The sequence below is a fragment of the Mustela lutreola genome, chromosome X (genome assembly GCF_030435805.1).
Source record: "Mustela lutreola isolate mMusLut2 chromosome X, mMusLut2.pri, whole genome shotgun sequence".
Taxonomy (NCBI): Eukaryota; Metazoa; Chordata; class Mammalia; order Carnivora; family Mustelidae; genus Mustela; species Mustela lutreola.
The window spans coordinates 88,281,468-88,301,622 of NC_081308.1; the positions used below are offsets into that span (position 1 = coordinate 88,281,468).

Below are 20,155 nucleotides of genomic sequence, written 5' to 3' on the forward strand. Positions count from 1 at the left end.
TAAAGATCACAGAAATCCTAATCCTGAGGCGGTATTCTCCTCATATAACACAATGCATCCTTTTTACTTTGTAGCCATGCAAAGCTTAGAGATAAGTGTTTCTGAATTGTCTGCACATGCTCTTCTTGACAAGCTGTGCATGTATGGACACTAGTATACTTTCTCCAAGTGGACCTTTTCAGCAAATGAAAGCATTTAGGTCTCAGATGAGGGATCTGGGACATGGATTTTCACTGGAATTTCTGGCAAATAGTACCCACCCAATAAAAACTGATTGAAATCACAAATCCATGAATCAGTAGAGTATTACCATTAATGCATGTAGAGCTCCTATAATAAAACAGCAAAATGGACAAAATGTATAAAGAGTTCACAGTTGAAGAAAAGCAAATAAATGGTCAATAATCACAAGAAAATATGTTCTAAATCACTAATAATTTAAAGAATGCAAATGAAATCATCTAAATATCCTTTTATTACCTACCATCTGATATATATTAAATACAGAAAAAAAATTGTACCTCTTAATTCCCTTCATCTATTTTGTCCACCTCCCCATTCACAGTTATGAAACTTCCAGTTACAAAATACCCTAAATGTGAGGCAGGAAATCATTAAAATCCTAGAGGAGAACACAGGCAGTAACCCCTTTTACATTAGCCATAGCAACTTCTTGCAAGACATGTTTCTAAAAGCAAGGGAAGCAAAAGTAAAAACAAACTATTGGGACTTCATCAAGATAAAAAGCTTCTGCATAGCGAAGGAAACAACTAACAAAACTAAAAGGCAGCCTACAGAATGGGAGAAGATATTTGCAAATGACATATCTGATAAAGGGCTAGTATCCAAAATATATAAAGAACTTAAAATACTCAACACCCAAAAAAACAAATAATCCAATTTAAGAAAATGTTTCAGCAGAAGACATGAACATTTAAAGAAAACATAAAAATGGCCAAAAGACACACATAAAGATGCTCAACACAACTCATCATCAGGGAAATACAAGTCAAAACTACAATGACATATCACCTCATACCAGTCAGAATGGCTAAAATTAACAAGTTAGGAAACAACAGGTGTTGGCAAGGATGCAGAGAAAGAGGAACCTTACTGCATTATTGGTGGGAACATAAACTGGTGCAGCCACTCTGGAAAATAGTACAGAAGTTCCTCAAAAAGTTAAAAATAGAACTACCCTACAATCCAGCAACTGTACTAGTAATATTTACCCAAAGAATACAAAAATACAGATTGGAAGGGACACATGCACCCTGATGTTTATAGTAACATCATCAACACTAGCCAAACTATGGAGAGAGCCCAAATGTCCATTAACTGATGAGTGGATAAAGATGTGGTGTGGGGTGGGGTGGGGTGGGGTGGGGTGGGGTGTGTGTGTGCGTGTGTGTAATAGAATATTACTCAGCCATCAAAAAGAATAAAATCTCGCTATTCATAATAATGTGGTTGGAGCTAAAGTCTATTTTGCTAATCGAAATACGACAGTCAGAGAAAGACAAATACTGTATGATTTCATTCCTATGTGGAATTTAAGAAACAAAATATATGAACATGGGGGGAATAGAGGCAAACCAAGAAAGAGACTTTTAACTATAGAGAACACACATGGCTACTGGGTGGGGGGATGAGTTAAACAGGTGATGAGGATTAAGGACTGCACTTGTGATGAGCACTGGGTGTTGTGTGTAAGTGATGAATCACTAAATTCTATACCTGAAACTAATATTACAGTGCATGTTAAATAATTGGAACATAAATAAAAATTTAGAGAAAAAATAATAAAAGTCACAGAGATGAAAAGTACAGTATAGCAAATATAATCAATAATACTGTAATGACATTGTATGGTGACCACATTTAATGTGGTGAGCACTGAGTAATGTATAGAATTGTGGAATTAATATGTTGTAGACCTGAAACTAACATAACATGATGTGACAATTACACTTCAATAATAAATAAAAAATAAAAATAAAAAATATATGGAGAAAAATGAATAAAAATTTAAAATTCACAAATAAAAATGTGAAAATGGCTCTGTGTGTGTGTGTGTGTGTGTGTGTCTGCATGTGTGTGGTAGAGGAAGAGAGAAGGAGATTCAATTTCAGTAGGAGTCAAGGAAATGGAAACACAGAGACCAATTTAAATATTATGAACAAGTATAGAGGTGGGTAAGAAATGAGAACACTTGGGGCACCTGTGTGGCATAGTTGGTTAAGCCTCTGACTCTTGATTTCAGCTCAAGTTGTGATCTCCGGGTCATGAGATCAAGCCCCATCTCGGGCTCTGCACCAGTCTGTTTGAGATTCTCTCTCTCTCTCCCTTTGCCCCTACCCCCTGCATATGCTCTCTCTTAAATAAATCTTTTTTTTTAAATGAGAACACTCACTTTTTGAGGGAGTTTAAACTACTGAAATGAAGCCCCAGGGAAGATCATTAAGCAATGCAATGCACAGAAATTTTTTAATATGTGCAAAAGTAAGGAGGTAAGAGATCATCTGATACAGTATTGCATGAAATAGAAAAAAAAGAAAAGAAAAATATAAGCAATCTAAATGTCCACGAGTACAGAAAAACTATAAGCAAAGTTAACAAACCATTTATACTTCCCTATGGACCTCAAAGCAAAATGGAAAAATATTTTAATTCCAGAGTGAGTTGCTGATCAGGAGATAATAAAGTTATCTCCCTGACTAATTAGACAACACCAAGTCAGTACTCTGATCTGAATAATGGTCATAATGATAGGTAACTTGAACAGCTGTTAGGATTAAATAAATGAAACAGGGACGCCTGGGTGGCTCCGTTGGTTAAGCAGCTGCCTTCGGCTCAGGTCATGATCCCAGCGTCCTGGGATCGAGTCCCACATCGGGCTCCTTGCTCCGCAGGGAGCCTGCTTCTCCCTCTGACTTTGCCTTCCACTCTGTCTGCCTGTGCTCGCTCTCGCTCGCTCTCTCTCTGACAAATAAATAAATAAAAATCTTTTAAAAAATGATTTTTTATTTTTTATTTTTTATAAACATATATTTTTATCCCCAGGGGTACAGGTCTGTGAATCAATAAAAAATTAAAAATTTAAAAAAAAATGAAACAGAATGTGTATTTACTTAATGCAGTTCCACACATATCACTTTCTCTCCCTCTAGATCATCTGTCCCATCTATGCTGGGACAGCCTGATTCAGCACTTCAGGGATTAGCCACTACATGTAGCCTGACATATGCATAGTCAGATCTGTGGGCACAAGGGATGGGATTTCAACTCCTCTGTCTTCTTCATTACCCAAATGGGTTTCTGACTGGGTTACTCAGGGGTGAGAGTAGCAGGAAATTGTGACCAACCATTTCTCTAGCCCTGAAAGCCCATCTTCTAAGAGGGAGGCTGCTGTGTGTCCTTTAGGGAGGGCAAGAGATGGAACTTCATTCCCACCCTGCCACAGACCTGGAGTGACGACTTAGGTTCTATCAGCCTGAGCTTGGTCATCTGTGAAATAAGACTCATGATACCTGATTCCTTTGTCACAGAGCAGTCCCAAGGGGTGAGAAAACCTGCCCAGAGAATACAACACGTAGGGGGATTGCTTGGCCCTTTAAATGTTGTGATTTGGCAGAAGGGGTTGGCTGAGCCTCAGGGCTAAGGCAGGTTTCATGAAAAGTTGTTTCTCATTGTTTCCCCTAATGAGGTTACGGACATGTAGAGGAGATGAACAAATATGTCTCTGACATGGCTTGAGTTCAAAGGTTTGGGGATGGATGGTGATCTACTTTCCTGGATATTTCTGAAGCTTATTATAGCTGCTCACCATCATTAGGTTCTGCTCAACAGAACCTAATGCAGGCCTCCATGCTGGGAAGACAGGCTTGTCTTTGATTCACCTCATGCGCTCAGTGGGAAATGGCACCAGGGCAGCATGCTATGCTGTTTGCCTAGCTACTGCTCCTGGACTGCTCCATATCTTAATACATTTATGGAAAAATTCTGGATCCATCTTGAAGTCACCAGTACATTATTCAGCCACACCATACCAAGCTACCAGCCATTTACTGCTTTCCTAGGAGACAAAAATCCAAGAATTATTATCATTTCTTTGATACACCATTATCTATTCCTCCATTCACTAGTAACTAATAAATATATATTGAGCTTATGAGTATATGGGCAAACTCAAGGGTTAAATCTGAGATGGGCTAGTTCCTCCCTATTCACTTTTAAACTCACTCAAATTTCAAAGAACTGAAGATTTCTAAAAATCCCTCCTTGCTCTCCTCATCAAAATTCCAAAAAGAGTTTCTTACCTTCCTTGGTAACATTCTTTACTTCCCACTAATACCTCCTTCCACTGCACTATAGCTCTGTCCCCATGACTGCAATGAACATGGCCTCACTAAGGTCACAAGCCACGTTTTGTCACTAGGTACACTAATTTTGTATAAAAATATAAATATATAAATATAGCTTTTAATGAACACCTAAAACACTCATGCTTGTGCAAACTGTTTCTGTCACTTAACAAATCTGACAGTTTCCAGGCTCTAGATCATGAGGTACTGTACGAATCCAAGCTGTACTACTCCCTAACTATGTAGTCCTGGGCTAAATCCTTATACTCTCTGTACCTCAGCTCTTCATCTGTAAAAATGGGGATTAACACCATATCTAACTCATAATAGTTCTGTAAGCATAAATGACTCAATACATATAAGGTACTTGCTACATAATACCTCTTAGTCATTTTAATTTCTCAGTCACTGTCTTTGTTGGCCATTATTATCTCTACTATCCATATGATATGTACTAATCTTTATTCACAATCAATGACCTTAGAGGTACATTGTTAGACGTGAGCAGGTCGGAGCGCCTGGGTGGCTCAGTTGGTTAAGCATCTGCCTTCAGCTCAGGTCATGAACCCACCGTCCTGGGATCGAGCTCCACATTGGGCTCTGCTTAATGCAGAGCCTGCTTCTCCTCCCTCTGCCTGCCGTTCCCCCGCTAGTGCACATGCTCTCTCTGTCAAATAAATAAATAAAATCTTTTGAAAAGATAAGCAGGTTACAAAACTAAATAAATGCATATGTGCATAAATGTATAAATACCAGCATAAGAAAATTTCTGAAAGGATATAACACAGATGAAAATCTTAGCAGGACTTTTCTTCTGGTGCTTATGTTTGAGGATAAAATTATTCTCTTTTTACGTTAATTGTTAGTATTTTTTCTGCTATCTAATTTTTACTATACTAAATGCCTTGTAATAAATACTCTTACAATTACACAAAACAATGAAACAACAGTAAAATTTAAGCAGTCTCAGCCCATCTATAGGAAAGCTGTCAGCTTTAGAACAGGGACATCCCAAAGGCACAGGACAGGAAAGAAGATACTGGGGGAGCCCCTTCTACAGTAAAACAGGACACAGCTCCCCAAATTCCAAACTACAATAATTATTATCAATACTTCAGATCTCTGCTTAGTTAACTGGGGAAAAACATGGTACCCTAGTTTGTTTCATTTTTCTTCACCCGGATTAAAAGTAAGGTTGACAGTCTTACCATATGAGAGGCAGTATCATATACTGGTTGGATGAAGTGACTCAGGAGCCACAAGCCTGTGTTCTAATATAAGCCTAATGACTTACTAGCTCTGTCCTCACTGTGCCTCGGTTCCCTGATTTTAAAGTCTGGCAACAATAGCTCCTCTTTATAGGCTGTGGTGAGGTTGAAATAAGTGAAAGCTTAGCCCTGACACCAGTGTGGGGCACTGAGGAAGTCAGAAATATTAACCTTTCTTATTATTATTATCACATCAGAATGCATTAGAGATTCTACTGTCATTTTTATTACTATATGGATGTACACTGATAGGCATGGATTGATCTTTATAACATATTTATTGTAAAAAAGCCATTTACAAAACTGTTAAGTAGATATAATTTCATTTTTGTTCTTAAATATACAGTAACATATAAAATTTCTGAAAAAACATATATTCAAATGATAACAGTGGTTACTCATGAATAGTAGACTTCTAAGGGTTCTTAACAATCTTTTCATCTCCTACATTTTGCATTTTTATCTACAACAAGAATGACTTGAGGGGCACCTGGGTAGCTTAGTTGGTTAAGCATATGACTGTTGATTTCAGCTCAGGTTTGTGAAATCAAGCACCGGGTCAGGCTCCATGCTCATCAAGGAGTCTGCTTCTCTCTCTCTCTCTCTCTCACTCACTCTCTCTCCCTCTGCCCTGCCCCCCACTCATGATCTCCCTCTCTCTAAAATAAATAAATAAATCTTCTTTTAAAAATGTCTTGATTTGGGAAAAAAAATGTCTTGATTTGGGGGGCGCCTGGTTGGCTCAGTGGGTTAAAGCCTCTGCATTTGGCTCAGGTCATGTTTCCAGGGTCTAGGGATCAAGCTCCGCATGGGGATCTGGGCTCAGCGGGAGGCCTGCTTCTCTTCCTCTCTCTGCCTACTTGTGATCTCTGTCTGTCAAGTGAATAAATAAAATCTTTAAATAATAATAATAATAATAAGTAAAAATGTCTTGATTTTGGAAGTAAAAGAAATATATACCCTCAGCCCTTCCCATAAGAAAGTGGTTCAGGATCAGAATGCGTAATATCACTAACCCTCGGGAATTAGGTAATAGAATGGTCTTAGAACTAATTTAGTAATCTACCACATGACTGTTCTAATTGGGTGTCTTTGGGAAAATTATAGATGCCTAGGGAAGAGCAAGCATGTTGCTCATATAAACCTTGCATTCTACAGACAGACAATGTTTCTACCTCCCAGGATTTAGCAAAGGTCATGAGACAAAAGTATTTTCACAACATGCTTCTCTTAACTCCCAAATAAAACCCCCCTGAATGGAAAGCAGGCTCATGGGTTTAGCCTCCTGGTTAGCCAAGCATTAAAATAGTAAAAGGAAAGGAAAATATACAGTTGCCCAGCATTTGTAATTGAAATCAGCTCAAGTTCAGAATGGGATGCATCCCTAAACCAACCCAAGGATTTGGTCATTAGTCTGTACACAGGAAAACAAACTCCTTACAATCACTGTCTTCTTTCACCAGAGTGGCCCAGATTAGATTCCAGATCTACAAACCTAGATGAGTAACAGAGAGGATTAAAGCCAGAAAATTAAGCCTGGATAAACAAGAAGATGTTCTGCATTCAGGACATATTCAGGTACTATTTCACAGTGGCTGGCACCTAACAAACTAAAACTTTGAACATCACACACAAAAAAGTTACTGAAAACAGTATGTTCAAAATCTATTCATGCTCCTTATAACATATAAACTGAGAAAATGGGTGTGTCCATTTTAGAAGCTTAGAAAGAAAACACATATAGCAAGGACGCTGATAGGGCAGGTCACACTGCTAAAATGTGAATGTGGATTTGTTTTTCTCATATTTCTTCCTGTTTAATTTCTGTGAGATAGCCAAGCATCTATGGGTAAACATATGCAACAAAATAATACCGTATTTTTTGTAAAGAATATATACATATGTAATAAAACTACAGAGAAAAGTATTAAGAATGAAAAATCCAATGTTTTGCTAGTAGTTATGCCTGGGTTAGAAGGAGACTAATGCTATCAGAAAAGAATTCAAATGAGATATGTAATGCTTTATTTATTAATATGAGTACCAAACTCCATTATATGATTTCTATAACTTTTTGTATGTGTGAAATACCATAACAATCACCATTAAATGGTTTATATATGCTGTAAGCAACAATACACATCAATTCGAAAATTTCGGAAAGCACAGTTAATTCCAGTGATACATAATTATTCAGCAAACCAACCACCTATTAATATAAAAAAAATACTGTCAGAGGCACCTAGGTGACTCAGTGGGTTAAGCGTCCAACTCTTGATTTTGGCTCAGGTCAGATCTCGGTGTTGAGACCAAGCCCCACATTGGGTTCCATGCTGGACATGGAGCCTGCTCTGACGCTTCCCCTACCCATTCTCTCTCCTCCTCCTTCTCTAAAAAAAAGATATTGTCACATATGTTCATTTCCTCCCATTATATTCACTATGCATGCATATATAATGTATATACAACACATATGGGTTTCATAGATCTGAAGACTTATAATTTGCTTTATGAAGATCATGAAACCAGCAATTAAACATGCCCAAATTTAAATCACACTCCACAGAGCCCATGTCCCTATCCACTGAGTAGATAATCTTTTTCTGTGTCAGGGCTGAGGTCAGCAAAGAGGAGGTAGCTACCCACAGTCCTGTGGGCAAGAATTTTTCTGATATTTTGGATGTAGGTCTCCTATTCCCAGTCAGCTGCAGAGCTGACCCATCTTCATACTCTGTTATTCTGTACTGTTTCCTTTCTGGAAATGAGTGGGGCCAGCTATAACAATGTCAAAACAGACATTGTTTTTTGACATTGACGACAAACAAAATGTCAAAATCTTTTAATTAAAAAAAAGATTCAAAAGTTAAAGATCAAATAAAAATTTTATGAGAAGATGAAGTAAAAAGTAAAGAGAAGATGATCTGCATCCTCTTTCCCATCATCCCCACGTAACTTCTTATAGGAATAAGAAATGCTACCAAATCATACATATAACATAAAGAAAATTTAAAAATACCCCACTACTTCAAAAACCATAAAAATTTCAACTTGAATGAGAAATGACAGTCAACATATAAAAACAGCAAGATGCCGCAGATGTTGGAATTATCTGATAAGGATTTTAAAGTAGTCATTCTCAGAATGTTTCAAAGAGTAATTATAATTATACTTGAAATAAATTAAGGGACAGAAATTCTCAGGAAAGAAACAGACAATATATATGAAGAACAATATAAATATTTTAGACCTGAAACACAATAACTGAAAATTTTAAAACTCAGTATATGGACTCAACAACTGAATGAAGAGGAAAATAAAAAGAATCAATGAACTTGAATACACAACAATAAGAAGTACCCAATTTGAGCAATGGAGAGAAAAGAGACTAAAGAAAAAAGACAATGACTCAGGGACTTGTGAGATTATATCAAAAATCTGAAATTAGTGTCATGGTTATCTTAGAAAGAAAGGAGAAAGGGTGTATGGATAAAAAGTATTTAAAGAAATAAAGGCCAACAACCATGTAAAATATTACAATTCATATTAAGGGGATTTGATACTATTTAGTAAAATTACTAGACTATTTCCTCTTGGAACCAGCACTTTCTCTCCTAAGACTCTATCCCAAAGATATATGCAAAAAGACAAAAAAGCATAAGTACAGGACCATGACTAGCAAAACAATCACAATAGCAGAAGATAAGAAATAAGACAAATGTCTCCCCATAGGGTACTGGGGGGAGAGGTACCATAGGGTACTCCATCTACATCCTAGAGTACTAAGCAAGTATAAAAAAACATGAGGGAAAGGGCACCTGAATGGCTCAGTTGGTTAAGCATCCATCCTCAGCTCAAGTCATGATCCCAGGGTCCTGGGATAAAGTCCTGCATCCGGCTCCTTGGTCAGTGGGGAGCTTCTCCTTCTCCCTCTGCTGCACACTCATAGTCTCTCTCTGTTAAATAAATAAAATCTAAAACAAAAGAGGGAAAAATGTGTATATATATGCATATACAATGGAATATTATTCAGCCATTAAAAATGAAATCTGGGGGTACCAGGGTGGCACAGTCGATTAAGCATCTGACTCTTGGTTTTGGCTGAGATCGTGATCTCATGGTCATGAGATGGAGCTTCTTGGGCTCATGCTCAGTGCAGAGTCTGGTTCAGATTCTCTCTCCCTATCCCTCTGCCCCTTCCGTTTGTGATTTCTCACTAAAATAAAGAAATTTTTTAAAAAAGAATTAGGGGAATAAGTCAAGCAGAGAAAGACAACTATCATATGATCTCCCTGATATGAGGAAGTGGTGATGCAACATGGGGGCTTAAGTGGGTAGGAGAAGAATCAATGAAACAAGATGGGATTGGGAGGGAGACAAACCATAAGTGACTCTTAATCTCACAAAACAAACTGAGGGTTGCTGGGGGGAGGGGGTTTGGGAGAAGGGGGTGGTATTATGGACACTGGGGAGGGTATGTGCTTTGGTGAGTGCTGTGAAGTGTGTAAACCTGGTGATTCACAGACCTGTACCCCTGGGGATAAAAATATATGTTTATAAAAAATAAAATAAATTAATTAATTAATTAAATAAAATATGCAAAAAAAAAAAAAAAACTCCCAACCAAAAAAAAAAAAAAAAATCAAACAAACAAAAAAAACCAGGCCCAAATGGCTTTGCAGGATAATTCTGCCAAATATTTAAAGAAAAAGTAGCACCAATCCTCCTCAAACTTTCCAAAAATTTGAAGAGGAGAGAATATTCCCAAGCTCATTGTATGAGTCCAGCATAACTCTGACACCAAAACAAGACAGAGATACAAGAAAACTACAGAACAATATCTCTGATGAATATTGATGTAAAAATGCTCAACAAAATACTAACAAATGAAATTCAATAGCACATTAAAAAGAATATACACCAGAGAGGAAAAATATATATATATACACACACATATATATGTGTATATATGTACATATATATGTGTGTATATATATATATATATATATATATATATATATATATATAAAACGTGACCAACTGGGATTTATTTCTGAAACACAAAGACATTTCAACATATGATAATCAGTCAATGTAATATATCACACATTAACAGAATAAAAGGAAAAAAATCTCATGTAATCATCTCAACTGATGCACAAGAAACATGAGAAAATCCAAACTCTTTCATGATAAACTTTCAACAAACTAGGAATAGAAAGAAATCACCTCAACATAATAAAGGCTGTATATAGAAAGCATATAGCTAACATTGAACTCAGCCTTGAAAAACTGAAAGCCTTTCCTTCAATTATCAGGAAAAGGCATGAATGCCAACTATTACTACTTCTATTCAACATAGTATTAGAAGTCCTAGCCAAAATAATTAGGTGAAAGAAAGAAAGAAAGAAAGAAAAGCCATCCCAATTGGAAAGGAAAAGTAAAATTATCTCTGCTCACAGATGACATAATCTTACATGTAGAAAATCCTAAAGATTTCACCAAAAAAAACCTGTTAGAATAAACAAATTCAGTAAGTTACAGGATATAAAATCAACTTTCAAAAGTCACTTGAATTTTTATATACTAACAGTAAACAATCAGAAGAAGAAATTAAGAAAACAACTCTACTTTAGGTGATATCAAAAAATAATAAAATACTCAGGAATAAACTTAATCAAGGAAGTGAAAGACTTATACGATGAAAACTACAAGACATGGATGAAAACTAAAGATACAAACTAATGGAAAGACATCTCAGGTTCATGGACAGGAAGACTTAAAATTATTAAAATATCCATACTTCCCAAAGTGATCTACAGAATCAGTGCAGTCACTATCAAAATCTCAATGCCATCTTTTGCAGAAATAGAAAAAATAATCCTAACCTTCATTTGGAGCTTCAAAGGACCTGCTAATAGGCAAAACTTGGGAAAGTCTATCTTGAGAAAGAGAAACAAAGTTGAAGGCTTCACGCTTCCTGATTTTAAAACATATTACAAAGTTATAGTTCTCAAAACAGTAGGGCACTAGCATAAATACAGGCATATAGACCAAACAGACTAGAGAGCCCAGAAGTAAACCCTTGCATATATGGCTAAATGATCCTTGATAAGGTTGTCAAGGTGACACAATGAAGAAAAGATATAGTCAATTCAACAAATGATACTGGGAAAACTGGCTATACACATGCAAAAAAAAAAAAAGATGCTGGACCCTTAACTTACACCATATAGAAAAATTAACTCAAAATGTATTAAAAACCTCAAACGATAAAACTCCTAGAATAAAATATAGGGGAATACCTTCATGACAGTGGACTTGGCAATGATTTCTTCATGACACTGAAAGTACAGGAAACAAACAAAAATAGACAAATGAGACTACATCGAATTTAAAAACTTCTGGGACACCTGGATGGCTCAATTGGTGGTACGTACTCTTGATCTTGAGGTTGTAGGTTTAAGCCCCACAATGGGTATAGAGATTACTTAAAAATGAAATCTTAAAAATTTTTAAAACCTCTGTGCAGCAAAAGGAAATAACAGACTGAAAAGGTAACATACTGAGTGAGAGAAAGTATTTTCTTTTTTTTTTTAAAGATTTTATTTATTTATTTGACAGAGAGAGAGAGATCACAAGTAGACACAGAGGCAGGCAGAGAGAGAGGAGGAAGCAGGCTCCCTGCTGAGCAGAGAGCCCGATGCAGGGTCGATCCCAGGACCCTGAGATCATGAGCTGAGCCGAAGGCAGTGGCCTAACCCACTGAGCCACCCAGGTGCCCTGAGAAAATATTTTCAAATCATGTATCTGATAATGAGTTAATATCCAGAATATACAGAGTTCCTACAAGTCAACAACACAAAACAAATAACTAGATTTAAAAAATGGCCAAAGGACTTGAGTAGACATTTCTTCAAAGAAGATATACAAATGGCCAAGAAGTCTATAAAAAGATGTTCAACATCACTGATCATCAGGGTAATGCAAATCAAAGCCACAATAAGATATCATTTCACACTCACTAGGATGACCACTATTAAAAAAACAGCAAATAACAAGTATTGATACAGATGTAAAGAAATTAGAAGCCTGTGCCCTGTTGGTGAGAATGTAAAATGGTTTATAGCCCCTATCATAAGCAGTATGGAGGTTCCTCAAAAATTAAAAGATACAATTAGGGGCACCTGGGTGGCTTAGTCAGTTGAGCATCTACCTTTGGCTCAGGTCATGATCCCGGGGTCCTGGGATTGAGCCCTACATCAGGCTCCCTGCTCAGCAGGGATCCTGCTTCTCCTTCTCCCTCTGCTGCTCCCCCTGCTTGTGTTCTCTCACTCTGTCAAATAAATAAATGAAATCTTTTCAAAAATCCATACAATTAATATATGATCCAGCAATTCTACTTTGGGGTATAGATACAAAAGAACCGAAAACGAGATCTTGAAGAGGTATTTGTACTATTTTTCACCAAAACAATATTCACAATAACGATGAGGTAGCAACTGTCCAACTACCAATGGATAAACAAAATGTGACATATCCATAAAATAGAATATTATTCACCCTTAAAAAAGAAGGAAATCCTGTCATATGCTACTACATTGATGAGCCTTAAAGACATTATGCTAAGTGAAATAAGCCAGTCACAAAAAGATAAAAATACAACATGATACCACAGATACAAGTGTCTAAAGTAGTCAAATTCATAGAAACACAAAGTAGAATGGTGGTTGGAAGGGTCTTCGAGGAAGGAGAAAGCATTGCTCAATGGAAACAGAGTTTCCAGTTTTATAAGATGAGGAAGTTCTATAATTGTTGTTGTTGCACAACAATATGCATATAGTTAACACTACTATAAACTTAAAAATTGTTAAGATTGGGACGCCTGGGTGGCTCGGTGGATTAAAGCCTCTGCCTTTGGCTCAGGTCATGATCCCAGGGTTCTGGGATCAAGCCCCGCATCGGGCTCTCTGCTCAGCGGGGAGCCTGCTTCCCCTCTCTTCTCTCTCTCTCTGCCTGCCTCTTCACCTACTTGTGATCTCTGTCAAATAAATAAATAAAATCTTAAAAAATATAAAAATGGTTAAGATGGTAAATTTATGTGTGTTTTAACTTAATAATTATTTAAATAAAGCAATGAAGACTCCTTCTCTGTAGGGATATAGCATGGTATCCAAGATACATCATTAAGCGAAAAAAGCAAGGTGCATTTAGAGAGTTAAGATGGCAGAGGAGTAGGGGTCCCTAAGTTCATCTGGTCCCAGGAATTGTACTGGATAGTTATCAAATCATTTTGAAGACTTACAAAATCAATCAAAGATCTAAGAAAAGAATCGTGCTACAATTCTAAAAATAGAAAAGTGACCACTTTTTGCAATGTAGGAGGTGTGGAGACATGAATCTGGGGTGGGATGTGAGAGGATACTACAAGGGGAGGGAACCTTCTTAAGGAGGCTACTGTCAAGTATTATAAGCAGTGGAACATAAAATCAGAACTTTTAGGTCTGCTACAGTGGGGCATGTCTCTGGCTTAAAGGTTCTCAGGTGGTGAAACAGGGCAGAAAACCAGGTGGGAAAGTGAGGTATCAGGATCCCTGGGGTCATAAGAACAGGGGGAGGGGAAGCTGAGTGTGGCAGTGATGCCAGGCATCAGAGTGGGGAAGCCAACTGTAAACAGTGAGTCTAGACACCAGCTTTCTGCTTGGTGTTGCCATAAACTGAGAACCAGTGCATGGTTGCATGACTGCTCTCAGAGCAGGGGCCCGGTAAAATGCAGAAGCACATTTACCCGGGAGGAATAGCGCAGGTCCATGCCACAGGAGTTGTAAAGTTTGGAGACTTGAAACTCAGTTGTGTGCCTGAGATAAAAATTCTCAGTCACAGGCTGGGGAAAAATAGTTTGGACAGAAACCAGAGAGACAAGATAACTGCTTTTCTGTGAGGGCTCACTGAAGAGTGGGGAGCACGAACTTTCGGCTCCAGAGCTAGAGATCAAGGCCTCACCATTTTCATCCCACACCTCTGTGCCAAAAGCCATCAGGGAGCAAAACTGCGCTACATATTGCAATCTGGAGCCTCTTGCACTGAACCTGGCCCCCTGGCAAGGGGGATGCAATTCCACCAGAGCAAGGGCATCAAGAATCAGCACACAGGTACCTCCCAGAAGACCAGCAGGAACAATCAGCTAGCACCGAGTTTGCTGATCAGAGAACTGCAAAATTTCAGCCCTTGGGGAAAAAGGTATATAGCGGACATGGTTTTTGGCCAGGTCTCAGGTTTGGCCAGCAAATCCTGAGGCAGTAAATGAAAAGATCACTCCAGACACCTAAGTAGAAGAAAGGAGAGGGCAGCGGGACCAGATGCTCTAGTGGCAAAAGGCCCGAGCTAAGCGCTGCCTCCACTTTTATTAGGAATGTTATCAATATATCAAAGGAATAAGAGAAACAAAAAGGAGTGCAAAGGTTTAATAATCAGGTCAGCGATATAGGGGAGTATCATGTGATTAGAATGAGCTGTGCTCTTGATGCACATGCAGGCAGGGAGTACGTGACCACCAAAGATAAATCTTTCTCCTAAGGATTTACTCCCTGGATGGGTACATTGAGCCGCAATAACAATCTAGCTGTTTTTAGTCCAAAACCGTTTAAAAAGGCGAAGTTTTATGGACACTCGTTCTTTGCTTTTCAACTAGTCTCACCCAGGGAGGCATATGTTTATTAAAACTTACCTAGCCAGGTATTACAAATTCCCACAGGTTTTATTATTATTCTTTAGTCTTTTGGTTTTATTTTCTTTCCAACTATTTATTTACTTTCTCAATTCTATCTCTTATTCTTTTTTAATGTTTATTTTTATGTATACATTATATACACACATACACACACACATATATATATATTTTTATTTTTTGTTTCTTTCCATTGTCTTTTATTTTATTTTTGTATATATTTATAAGTTTTACTTTCTTTCCTATTTTGGGATCTAGTTTCTTTTAACAACTGACCAAAATATACCCAAGATCTGGTTTATTGTTTTGTTCTGTTTTACTTCTTGCTTTATTTTTTTCTTACCTTGTTTTGTTTATGCTTTCTTCTAGTTCGTTTTGTTTCTACAATTCTGGCCTTGTTATTTTTGTCTTTTCTCTCTCTTTCTTCTATTATTTTCTGGACATAATGATAAGATAGAGAAACTCACCCCAAAATAAAGAAAAGGAGGAAGTACTCACTGCCAGGGATTTAATTAATATGGATATAAGTAAGATGTCAGAACTAGAATCCAAAAATTCAAAACAATGATTATAAAGATACTAGCTGAGCTAAGAAAAAAAGCATAGAAGACACTAGAAAATCCCTTACTATAGAAGTAAAAGAGCTAATATCTAATCAGGCTGAAATTGAAAATGCTATTACTAAGATACAGTCAAAAATGGAGGCTCTAACGGTGAGGATACATGAGGCAGAAGAATGAGTCAGTGATCTAAAAGACAAATGATGGCAAATAAGGAAACTGAGAATAAAGGAAAAAACAACTACTGGATCACGCGGAGTGACTGCAAGAAATCGGCAATACCATAAAGTGAAATAATATCCAGATAATAGGGGTCCCAGAAGATAAAGAGTGAGAGATGATCAGAAAGTTTATTTGAACAAATTATAGCTGAGAACTTTCCTAATATGGAGAAGAAAACAGGCATTCAAGTCCAGGAGGCACAGAGAACCCCCCTCAAAATCAATAAAAATAGGTCAACACTTTGACATGTAAGAGTGAAGCTTGCAAATTTCAGAGACAATGAGAAAATCATGAAGACAGCTCAGGACAAGAGGTCCTTAACCTACAAGCTTAGAAACATAAGGTTGGCAGCAGATCTGTCCACAGAGACCTGCCAAGCCAGAAAGGACTGGCATGTTATATTCAATGTGCTAAATGGGAAAAACATGCAGCAAAGAATACTTTATCCAGCAAGGCTGTTATTCAGAACAGAAGGAGATAGTTTCCAGGACAAAGACTAAAGGAATTCATGAGCACTAATCCATCCCTGGAAGAAATATTAAAGGGGATCCTTTGAACACAGAGAGAGCCCAAAAGTAATAAAGACCAGAAAGGAACAGAGACAATCTACAGAAACAGTAATTTTACAGGTAATACAATGGCACTAAATTCATCTTTCAATAACTACAGGGAATGTCAATGGACTAAACGTTCCAATCAAAAGACACAGGGTATCAGATTGAATAAAAAAACAAGACCTACCCATATACTGTCTACAGAGACTCATATTGGAGCCAAAGACACCTCCAGATTGAAAGTGAGGAGGTAGAGAGCCACATATCATGCTACTGGACATCAAAAGAAAGCTGGAGTAGCATCCTTATGAAAGATAAACTGGATTTTACACCAAAGACTGTAATAAGAGATGAAGAAGGACACTATATCATAATAAAAGGGTCTATCCAACAACAAGATCTAACAACTTTAAATATTTATGCCCCCAACTTGGGAACAGCCAAATATATCAATCAATTACAAACTTAAGGAAACTCATTGATAATAATACAATAATAGTAGGGAATACTAATACGCCATTCATAGCTATAGACAGATGGTCTAAGAAGAAGATCAAGAAAGAAACAATGGCTTTGATTGACACACTGGTCCAGATAGACGTCACAGTTATATTCACAGCATTTCATTCTAAAGCAACAAAATACACATTCTTTTTGAGTGTACATGGAGCAGTCTCCAAAACATATCAGATACTGGGTCACAAATCACATCTTCACAGCTACCCAAAAACTGAGATTATACTAGGCATATTTTCAGACCACAATGCTTTAAAAGATGAACTCAATCATAAATCCCCCTACGATTTGCGGTCTCTTCTGATTTGGTTAACACACATTTTTCTGGGGTCTTTTCCACCCTTTTAGTACTTTATTCTCTCCTTCACATATTCTTATCTGGATAAAATGACTAGGCTGAAAAACTCACCACAAAAAATAAAAAGAGGGACACCTGGGTGGCTCAGTGGGTTAAGCCACTGTCTTCGGCTCAGGTCATGATCCCAGGGTCCTGGGATCGAGTCCCAAATTGGGCTCTCTGCTCAGCGGGGAGCCTGCTTCCTCCTCTCTCTCTGCCTGCCTCTCTGCCTGCTTGTCATCTCTCTCTGTCAAATAAATAAATAAAATCTTAAAAAAAAAAAAAAGAACAAGAGGCAGTACTGAAGGCCAGGGACCTAATCAATATGGACATTGGTGATATGTCAGATCTAGAGTTCAGGATGGCGATTCTAAAAGTGCTAGCTGGGCTCGAAAAAGGCATGGAAGATATAGGAGAAACCCTGTCTGGAGAAATAAAAGCTCTTTCTGGAGAAATAAAAGAACTAAAATCTAACCAAGCTGAAATGATAAAAGCTATTAATGAGGTGCAATAAAAAATGGAGGCTCTTACTGCTAGGATAAATGAGGCAGAAGAGAGAATTAGTGATATAGAAGACCAATCACTAATTCTCTCTTCTGCCTCATTTATCCTATAAAGAAGCTGAGCAAAAGAGAGACAAACAACTACTGGACCATAAGAGGAGAATTCGAGAGATAAGTGATACCAGAAGACAAAACAACATTAGAATAATTGAGATTCCAGAAGAAGAAGAAAGAGAGAGGGGAGCAGAAGGTATATTGGAGTGAATTACTGTAGAGAATTTCCCTAATATGGCAAAGGGAACAAGCATCAAAATCCAGGAGGCGCAGAGAACCCCACTCAAAATCAGTAAGACTAGGTCCTAATAGTAAAACTTACAAGTCTAGTGACGAAGAGAAAATCCTGAAATCAGTCCAGGACAAGAAGTCTGTAATATCCAATGGTAAAAATATTAGATTGGCAGCAGACTTATCCACAGAGACCTGGCAGGCCAGAAAGAACTGGCATGATATATTCAGAACACTGAACGAGAAAAACATGCAGCCAAGAATACTATATCCAGCTAGGCTATCATTGAAAATAGAAGAAGAGATAAAAAGCTTCCAGGACAAACAAAAACTAAAGAATTTATAAACACCAAATGTGCTCTACAGGAATTATTGAAAGGGGTCCTCTAAGCAAAGACAGAGCCTAAAAGTAGTAGACCAGAATGGAACAGAGAAAATATACAGTAACAGTCACCTTATAGACAATACAATGGCACTAAATTCATATCCCTCAGTAGTTACCCTGAAGGTAAATGGGCTAAATACCCCAATCAAAAGACACAGTATATCAGAATGGATAAAAAATAAACCCTATCAATATGCTGTCTACAAGAAACTCAATTTAGACTCAAAGACACTCCCAGATTTAAAGTGAGGGGATGGAAAACAATTTACCATGCTAATGGACACCAAAAGAAAGCTGGGGTGGCAATCCTTATATCAGATCAATTAGATTTTAAGCCAAAGACTATAATAAGAGATGAGGAAGGGCACTATATCATACTCAAAGGGTCTGCCCAACAAGAAGATCTAACAATTTTAAATATCTATGCCCCTAACGTGGGATCAGCCAACTATATAAACCAATTAATAAGAAAATCAAAGAAAGACATCGACAATAATACAATAATAAGGGACTTTACACCCCCCTCACTGAAATGGACAGATCATCCAAGCAAAAGATCAACAAGGAAATAAAGGCCTTAAATGATACACTGTACACTGAACCAGATGGACATCACAGATATATTCAGAATACTCCATCCCAAAGCAACAGAATACACATTCTTCTCTAGTGCACATGGAACATTCTCCAGAATAGATCACATCCTGGGTCACAAATCAGGTCTCAATCAGTACCAAAAGTCTGGGATCATTCCCTGCATATTTTCAGACCACAATGCTCTGAAGCTAGAACTCAATCACAAGAGGAAAGTTGGAAAGAAATCAAATACATGGAGACTAAACAGCATCCTTCTAAAGAATGAATGGGTCAACCAGGAAATTAAAGAAGAATTGAAAAAATTGATGGAAACAAATGATAATGAAAACACAATGGTTCAAAATCTGTGGGACACAGCAAAGGCAGTCCTGAGAGGAAAATATATAGTGATATAAGCCTTTCTCAAGAAACAAGAAAGGTCTCAAATACACAACTTAACCCTACACCAAAAGGAGCTTGAGAAAGAACAACAAAGAAAGCCTAAACCCAGCAGGCGAAGAGAAATAAAGATCAGAGCAAGAATCAATGAAGCAGAAACCAAAAACCAATAGAACAAATCAACAAAACTAGGAGCTGGTTCTTTAAAAGAATGAATAAGGTTGATAAACCCCTGGCCAGACTTATCAAAAAGAAAAGAGAAAGGACCCAAATAAATAAAATCATGAATTGAAGAGGAGAGATCACAACCAACACCTAAGAAATACAAACAATTATAAGAACATATTATGAGCAACTCTATGCCAGCAAACTTGACAATCTGAAAGAAATGGATGCATTCCTAGAGACATATAAACTACCAAAACTGAACCAGGAAGAAACAGAAAACCTGAACAGACCTAC

At 37.4% G+C, this 20,155-nt stretch overlaps 1 long non-coding RNA gene across 6 annotated transcripts in view; it reads right to left on the bottom strand.

Moving 5' to 3' along the window:
* Window positions 1-3,006: 3,006 nt before the first annotated feature.
* Window positions 3,007-20,155, bottom strand: part of LOC131821799 (uncharacterized) — a 53,752-nt gene continuing 36,603 nt past the window's right edge. For 4 of the 6 annotated variants that reach the window (XR_009349983.1, XR_009349984.1, XR_009349985.1 and 1 more), the window contains 4 exons: window positions 9,448-9,603; window positions 7,074-7,127; window positions 4,936-5,031; window positions 3,007-4,075 (listed from right to left, as the gene is read on the bottom strand). This is a non-coding gene — a long non-coding RNA (uncharacterized LOC131821799). The remainder of the gene's footprint in view (window positions 4,076-4,935; window positions 5,032-7,073; window positions 7,128-9,447; window positions 9,604-20,155) is intronic. The other 2 variants (XR_009349986.1, XR_009349987.1) reach the window with 2 other exon arrangements.